The sequence below is a fragment of the Artemia sp. Qi Xiang Cuo genome, chromosome 7, assembly GCF_049724085.1.
Source record: "Artemia sp. Qi Xiang Cuo chromosome 7, ASM4972408v1, whole genome shotgun sequence".
Taxonomy (NCBI): Eukaryota; Metazoa; Arthropoda; class Branchiopoda; order Anostraca; family Artemiidae; genus Artemia; species Artemia sp. Qi Xiang Cuo.
The window spans coordinates 37,805,604-37,814,406 of NC_142800.1; the positions used below are offsets into that span (position 1 = coordinate 37,805,604).

Sequence of the window (8,803 nt, forward strand, 5' to 3'; positions counted from 1 at the left end):
GATTGGAGGGCAGCTAACCCCCCTCTCACGCCCACCATTATCCCAGACACAGACAATCAGAATTTCGAGATATCCATTTTGTTCAACATAGCTGATGTTTTGGAAATTATGTCTTTGAGGAAAACAAATTCCCCACACCCCTCAGGGCGAGGGTTGTAAGTTATGCTCCTGGGGCATTTAAGGTTCTTATAGCAACGGTTGTCGTAGAAACTTCAATAAGGGCTCATTCGATTGCGAATTGAAAGGGTTAGTGTCCTTTTCACTAGCAGAAAGTGATTGGAGAGCAAGTAACCCAATCTCGCGCCCACGATTTCCATAAACACATCCAATGAAAATTTTAAGATAGATATTTCTTTCAACATAGTTGAAACTTTTGGAAATTAGGTTTTTGAGGATGATAACCCCCTCAAACCCCTCAGGGCAAGGGTTGCAAGTTTTGCCCTGAGGACATATAAGGTTTTTATAGAAAGTTTTGTCGTAGAAACTTCAAAAAGGGCTCATTCGATTGGAAATTGAAAGGTCTAGTGTACTCTTTAATAGTTGGAATGATTGGAGAGTTATTAACCCCCTTTGACGCCCAACATTTCCCAAAACACATCCAATTAGAATTTTGAGACAGCCATTTTGTTCAACGTAGTTGAAAGATCTAGAAATTATGTCTTTGAGGATGACAAGCCCCCCACATCCCTCAGGTGAAGGGTCCTAAGTTATGCCCTGGGGGCATATAAGGTTTTTATAGAAATGGTTGTCGTAGAAACTTAAAAAAGGGCTCATTCGATTAAACATTGAAAGGGCTAGTGTCCTTGATAATAGTAGAAAGTGATTGGAGAACAGGTAACCCCTCTCGTGCCCACCAGTTCCACAAACACATCCAATCAAAAGTTTGAGATAGCCACTTTTTTCAACGTTGTTGAAAGTTCTTGAAATTAGGTCTTTGAAGATGACAAACGCTCTGCAACCCCCAGGATAAGGTTATAAGTTATACCCTGGGTACATATAAGGTTTTTATAGAAAGCGTTGTCGTAAAAACTTGAAAAAGGGCTCATTCTATTTTAAATTGAGTGTACTATTGCCTCTTTTAGTATTCGAAAGTAATCGGATGGAGAATCACCCCCCCCCCTTGCCCATCATTTCCCCAAAACATTTCCGATCAACATTTTTATATGGTCATTTTGTTCCTTGTAGTTGAAAATTCAGGAAATTATGTCTTTGACGTTGACAACCCTCCGCCATAGCCCTCAGGACAACGGTCGTACGTTATACCCTTGGGGCATATAAGGTTTTTATAGAAAGTTTTGTCGTAGAAGCTTCAAAAAGGGCTCGTTCGGTTAGAAACTGAGAGGACTAGTGCATTTTTTATTAGTCGAAAGTGATCAGAGGGCAAATGCCCCCACGCCCATCATATTCCCAAACACTTTCAATCAAAATTTTGAGATAGCCATTTTGTTCTATGTATTTTTAAGGTCTGGAAATTATGTCTTTGAGGATAACAAATCCCTCAGCCTTCAGGGCAAGGGTTGTAAGTTTCCCCTTGGGGCATATAAGGTTTTTTTTATAGAATGCATGGTCATATAAACTTTTAAGGGGGCTCATTGGAGTGGTAATCAGACTCTCTAGTGCTATTTTTCAGAGTTAAAGGGAGCGGAGGTCACTTTGTTCTCCACACAAACGTCCTATTGTCTAGAAATGCAATTAATAGAAATTTTGTGATAGCCATTCTATTCAAAATAGTCTACATATCATATAACAAGGCTTTTGATGTTTGAAAAAAACGCAAGAGATTGTGGATAAGGGTTGTAAGTTATACCCAGGAGGTATTTAAGGCTTTTATGAAAGGGATGATTCTTTAACTTTAGAAGAGGCTCAGTCTTCCCCTGAAAAAGACTATGTCAATATATAACGAACTTAAATTAATTAAAAAAAAAAACTTTTTCAACAAAACAAGTTTTTCAAAAAAAAAGGTAAAGACCTCCATTAAACCGAAAATTAACAAAAATAGAATCAAATAATCTTGTAAGTATGCAACTACCACAAATCAGTATCAATAAATAAATAAAACACCAAAACAAGCAGAAATTAAAATAAGCAACAGATTCAAACTCAAAACGAGCAGAAATTAATATGAGTAGGGTTCTAAACCCCCTATCTTTCTAAAAGCCAGAATACAATTTTTACTTTGCTGAAAAAAATTCCTTTAAATGCTTTCATTTTTATAACTTTAAGAAATCAAAAATTAATTAAGATTTTAAGGAATAAATATCAGCATATGTATATTAAACTGACAATGCATGATTTTTCAGTAAATTCATTTGAATTTTTTTCATTAAAGTACAAATTAAATTCTGGCTTTTAGAAAGTATAAGGGTTTAGAACCCTACTCACACTAATTTCTGCTTATTTTGAGTTGAACTCTTTTGTTTATTTTAATTTCTGTTTGTTTTGGGTTTTATTCATTTATTGATACTGATTTGTGGCAGTTGTATGCTTGGTAGATTATTTGATTCTATGTGTGTTCATTTTTTGTTTAATGGAGTTCTTTCTTTCTTTTTTTGAAAAACTTATTTTGTGGAAAAAGTTTTCTTAATTAATTTCTTTAAAATTGCAGCTGGAAGATTGGTCTTCTAAGCCTCGTGAAAGTATTGTTGACCTTAGCCTTGTTTCTACTTTGGGAGTCTTTGTTTGAGCCCTCGCCCGCTTCCTTTTAATAAACGCTTCTTTGGCCTTTCCTTGGTAAATTATTGTAAATACTGCTAATTAGCTTGACTTGAAAAATAGACGTCCGGAAATGGCTCATCAACTGATCAAACAGTTCGTGGTAGCGAACTGTAAGTAAGGAGCGACCCTGCTCAATGGTAACCGAAACTCTAGAAAACGGGTTTTTGATACCAATAGATACATCAAAAGAATCAGGTTTCAATGATGATTTCAAATATATATATATAAACTTTCTATATATAATAAACTTTCATCAAGTTTAGGGCTACCCATCAAAAGTTACGCGCCTGAGAAAATTTGGCTGATTTTCATAAAAAGGAGGAAAGACCCCCTAAAAGTTATAGAACCTTAATGAAAATCACACCATCATATTCAGCGTATCAGAGAACCCTACTGTAGATGTTTCAAGCTCCTACCTACAAAAATGTGGAAGTTTGCATTTTTTGCCAGAAGAAAGATCATGGATGCGTGTTTATTTGTTTTTTTTTTGTTTTTTTTTTCCAGGGTGATCGTATCGACCCAGTGGTCCTAGAATATCGTGGGAGGGCTCATTGGAACGGAAATTAAAAGTTATAGTGCCCTTTTTAAGTGACCAAAAAAAATGGAGGGCAACTAGGCCCCCTCCCTCGCTTATTTTTTTCCTAAAGTCACCCGCTCAAAATTTTGAGATAGCCATTTTGTTCAGCATGTTTGAAAATATGATAAATATGTCTTTTAGGATGACTTAATCCCCCAAAGTCCCCAGGGGGAGGGCTAAAAGTTATGAACTTTACCCAATGTTAACATATACGTAGCATTGGTTATTGGGAAGTATACAGAAGTTTTCAGGAGGTTTTTTTTCTGGTAGTGGGAGAGAAGGGTGGGTCGGGGGTTATGTTGGAGGATCTGTCCAGAATGAATTTTTCATGGGGGAAGGGAAATTGCCATGAAGGGGCGCCGGACTTGCCAGGCTATAGGAGGGGGTTACTCTCGAGAATCTCTCCATGGAGGATGTTTCTTTGGGGTATGGGACATTTCTATGAAGGGGGCGCCGGATTTCCAAGCATTATTTAAAAACTGATCAGAAATTAAATATAAAAAAACACGTTTTTTCAACTGAAAGTAAGAAGCAACATTAGAACTTTTAACGAACAGAAATTATAACGTATGTGACGGGGTTCAATACCTCGTCAAAGTCAATACCTCGCTCTTTACGCTACAGTTTTTTTTTGTGCTTTCAAAAGAGCTATCTATTCTAGTTCAACGGCCTTTGTGATTCAGGGATTGTGAATCAAATTTTTTTTTACTTTTAACGTAAAGAGCGTCGTATTGACTAATGGGAGAACCCCCTCATATACGGAATACCATATACGTAATAAAAAAAAATAATAAAAAAAACAAGCGATACGGATCAATAGTAATCGAAACTTTTAAAAACGGAATTTTGATGTCAATAAATGTATCAAAAGAATGTGTTTATAATGCTGATTCTAAATATATAAATTTTATTAAGTTTAGTAATACTCATCAAAGGCTACGAGCCTGAGAAAATTTACCCGATTTTTTAAAGAGGGGGGTAACATCCCCTACAAGTGAAAGAATTTTAATGAAAATCACACCGTCAGATTAAGCGTATCAGAAAACCCTATTACATAGGTTTCAAGCTCATATCTGCAAAAATCTGCAGCTTTTTATTTTTGCCAGAAGAAAAATATACTAATATAGAAGTTAGTTAGGTAAGTTAATTGGTAAAGACATCCATTTAGCAAAACAAAAGTAAAATTTTTATGCAAATTTTGTTTACTTATTCAATGACGGTTAGCCAAAATAAAAGCTGCATTAACTAAAAAACGATCAGAAATTAAATAAAAAAACAAGTTTTTTAAACTGAAAGTAAAGAGCGACATTAAAACTTAAAACGAACAGAAATTATTCCGTATATGAAAGGGGCTGTCCCCTCCTCAACGCCTCGCTCTCTACGCTAAAGTTTGACTCTGTCTCACAACTTTATTTTTTAAAACAATAAAAAACTAGCGTAAAGAACGAGGCGTTGAGGAGGGGACAGCCCCTTTCTTATACAGAATAATTTCTGTTCGTTTTAAGTTTTAATGTCGCTCCTTACTTTCAGTTTAAAAAACTTGTTTTTTTTATTTAATCAACTTCAGGAGCTATGTTTGAAGGTCCCACAAAAATTTTATCTATTCGTGTATTAGGCTTTAGTATTGTTCTTTATTTTCCTTTGAAAGCCTGAAAGCAAAACATTTTTAATTGTATTTTTATACTTAGCTAGGTTTTGTGTAGTTTTGCCTGCGTCATAGACACCAAAAACTCCTGAGGCAAAAACAACGTATCTTCTGCGCTCTTGAAATACGCGCAAATATGCCGTCACTCATATAATTTATTCCTCCAAAATCAAGATTCTCAACTAATTTTATCAATCTTGTGACCTATCTAGATCACTCATTCAGGTCAGGAAATCTCAGGATGCCAATATTCCAAAAAAAATATGAACCCGTTTTCAAGAAAATATATATAAATAAATGCATACTTATATGTTCAATTATTCCTCGTTTAAAGAGATAAGGCTGAAAGAGACATGACATTCACCATTATTAGCAAGGTTATAGACAAGGATAATTATGACAAGGTTATTTGGTTGAAATGTGTGGCCTTGAATAAATGGCATATTTTGGAGTAGACCTGGTACAAGCTGATTTCTTATTACTTGGAGACACAGTTAAATCAGCTACATGGAATTTCAGTGATCTCGGAAACGCCAATAAATCCACTGCCCAATTTTTAGCCCTTCCTTGAGTATACGAGGTTTTGTACTCAGATTATGAAACTTTATCTTCACAGCGGTAAACTTCCAAGTCTAATAATCATTAGGTATAGTTCCACCACGCATGGATTTTTTTGCTGAACATTCTGCTCAAATATGTGTTTATCTGTTTGTAGTACATTTGCTGCTTCTTTGTTCAACGGATCTTCAGGATTCGGTTCTAAGAGGAGGTGTAGGAGGCCATAAACAATAGATTTTATAGTAAAATCTGGTTTCCAATCTTTTCTAAGGATGTTTAAACAGACATTGCCCTCTAAATCAATATTGGGGTGGCATATCGCCGTCTCGCATGTCACATTCGCTGCATTATAAGGGTATTCTTGACCAATTTTGAAGTTGAAAATAAATTTGCCACCTTAATAGAAGCCCTCATCAGTACATATCACAAGCTTAAAATTAAACAGACCATCTTTGTCAGGAAACTCTATTGCGCAGGTCTTTGCAAGATCTAACTCTCCAAAATCTTTTTGGATTCTTAAATGAGCAACTGAAGCTTTCATTTGAGTCGGATTTCTTAATAACTCTCTTTCTCTCGTTTGTTTTTTTTTTTAGTAAAAAGTTTAATCATGTTGATAAATTAAATTATTGTTGTTTATTTTGATTTCTTCAGTTGTATGTACCATCAAGCTGTTAAGACATCCCCATATTTTTTGTCTAGCTAGAAATATGCTTAGAGTTTTTCATACAAAACGAGGTTGGTATAGGATATTAATGTAAACATAAATTTTTATGCATTTGGGGATAAATAATAAGAATAGCATTTTCTAAAAAAAAATCACAAAAAGAATTTTCGTTAGAATACTCACTTTACGAAACTAATGACGTATTTACTCCTGGGTCAGGTTTAATTTACATAAACTTTTAAAAAGACTGTTGAGGTAAAATCAGGAGGGGGGGGGGGTTGACAGTGCCCATTTTACTGTAGACAATTTTATCTGAACCTGAAATAGTATCAGCCGCTGTTAAAAACAAATTTTCGTGTTATGTTTTGATAATTGCAAAAGACACGGCAAAAGTTAAAGGTCCAATAACAAAAAAATCGTAATGTTACAAAGACGCTAATTCTAATTTAAGGGGTCGTTCGAAAACAGGATCAGCCGCTTTGTGGCATGTTTGAAACAGATTTGATGTGGCATGGCCGCATAGAAACAAAAATGAATTCTTGTCGAAAAGGGGCATGTTTAAAAGCAGACGTCACAAGACTTGTTTTGTTTCTTAAACTAATGCGAAGGTAATGATATGCCAATTCTAAACCAAAAATGACTCTATCGAAATGTGGGATGTATAGGCATCATGTCAAAAAACTGGTTTTTGTCACAAAACTTGAATGTCTCTTGTTTTGGCTTTTGCCAAGGATACAAAGACATATCCATCGTATATATGGGTCTGCTAATTACGAGTTATGGAGTTTGTACTTTGAATAGAAGATGTCATATGAGACGCGGATCTCTTATTCTCTGAACCCTAGTCTCTTAACCCAAAAAATATATCAAACAGTTCGTGATAACGAAGTTTAAGTAAGGAGCAACCCAGCTCAATGGTAACTAAAACTTTAAAAAACGGATTTTTGATACAAATAAATACATCAAAAGAATTAGATTTTAATTCTGATTTCAAATATAAAAGTTTCATCAAGTTTAGTCTTACCCATCAAAAGTTAAGCGCCTGAGAAAATTTGGCTGATTTTTGAAAAAAGGGAGAAAGACCCCCTAAAAGCTATAGAAGCTTAATAAAAATCACAACATCAAATTCAGCGTATCAGAAACCCTAATGTAGAGGTTTCAAGCACCTATCTACAAAAATTTGGAATTTTGCATTTTTTGCCAGAAGAAAGATCACGGATGCGTGTTTATTTTTATTTTTTTTTTTCCCAGGGGTGATCGTATCGACCCATTGGTCCTAGAATATCGTGGGAGGGCCCATTGGAACAAAAATTAAAAGTTCTAGTAACCTCTTAAGTGACCAAAAAAATGGAGAGCAACTAGGCCCCCCTCCCACGCTCATTTTTTCCCAAAGTCACCCGATCAAAATTTTGAGATAGCCATTTTGTTCAGCATGGTCGAAAATATGATAACTATGTCTTGTAGGATGACTTAATCCCCGGAGTCCCCGGGGAGAGGGCTGAAAGTTATGAAATTTCTCCAAATGTTAACATTTAGTATTGGTTATTGGGAAGTATACAGACGTTTTCAGGGGGGATTTTTTCTGGTAGGTGGGGGGGGGTCGGGGGTTATATGGGAGGATCTTTCCATGAAGTAAGTTTTCGTTGGGGAAGGGACATTGCTATGTGGGGGGTGCCGCATTTCCAAGCATTATTAAAGAAAAAGATCAGAAATTAAATTAAAAAAAAAACAAGTTTTTCAACTGAAAGTAAGGAGCACCATCAATACTTAAAACAGATAGAAAATATTACTTATATGATTTGGTTCAACCCCTAGTCAATACCTCGCTCTTCAAGGCAAAGAACTTTAGAACTTTCATAAGAGCTATTTATTCTAATTAACGGCCTTTGAGATTAAGGAGTCATTTTTAAAGAATTTGAACAAAATTTGAACTTTAGCTTAAAGAGAAAGGTATTGACTAGGGGGCAAACCCCCTAATATATGTATTAAAAATCAATGAATACAGGAGTTCGTTACGTAAGTTAATTCGTAAGTTACGTATATTTATTACTAATCAAAACGTTCGTAAATATTATTAAACAAGTTTTGAAAAAGCCATTTAATAAAAAAAAGTAAAATTAATATACAATTTTTTTTTTAATTATTCATGTACGGTGAGCCAAAATCAAAACCTGCATTAATTCAAAAACGTTCAGAAATTAAATAAAAAAAACAAGTTTTTTTAACTGAAAGTAAGGAACGATGTTAAAACTTAAAACGATCAGAAATTATTCCGTATATGAAAGGGGCTGTGCCCTGCTCAACGCCTCGCTTTTTACGCTAAAGTTTGACTTTCTCACAACTCTATTTTTTTTAAACAATAACAAACTTTAGCGTAAAGAGCGAGGCGTTGAGGAGGGCACAGCCCCTTTCATGTACGGAATAATTTCTGTTCGTTTTAAGTTTTAATGTCGTGCCTTACTTTCAGTAAAAAAAAAAATGTTTTTTTTAAAATTTAATTTTAGTAAAGTGCAAAGTGTGTTCTGGCCTTTGGAATGCATAGGGGTTTTGACAGTGCCGTAATTTCTTCAAAATCCTGGGAAGGGGGGGGGGGTGGTGGTAAAGCTGAAGCCAAGCTATTCAAATTAAATGAAAATGACAGTGA

General features: G+C 35.0%; 1 pseudogene; it reads right to left on the reverse strand.

Moving 5' to 3' along the window:
* Nucleotides 1–5,569: 5,569 nt before the first annotated feature.
* LOC148950242 (NEDD8-conjugating enzyme Ubc12 pseudogene) lies at nt 5,570–6,104 on the reverse strand (annotated as a pseudogene).
* Nucleotides 6,105–8,803: the final 2,699 nt, after the last annotated feature.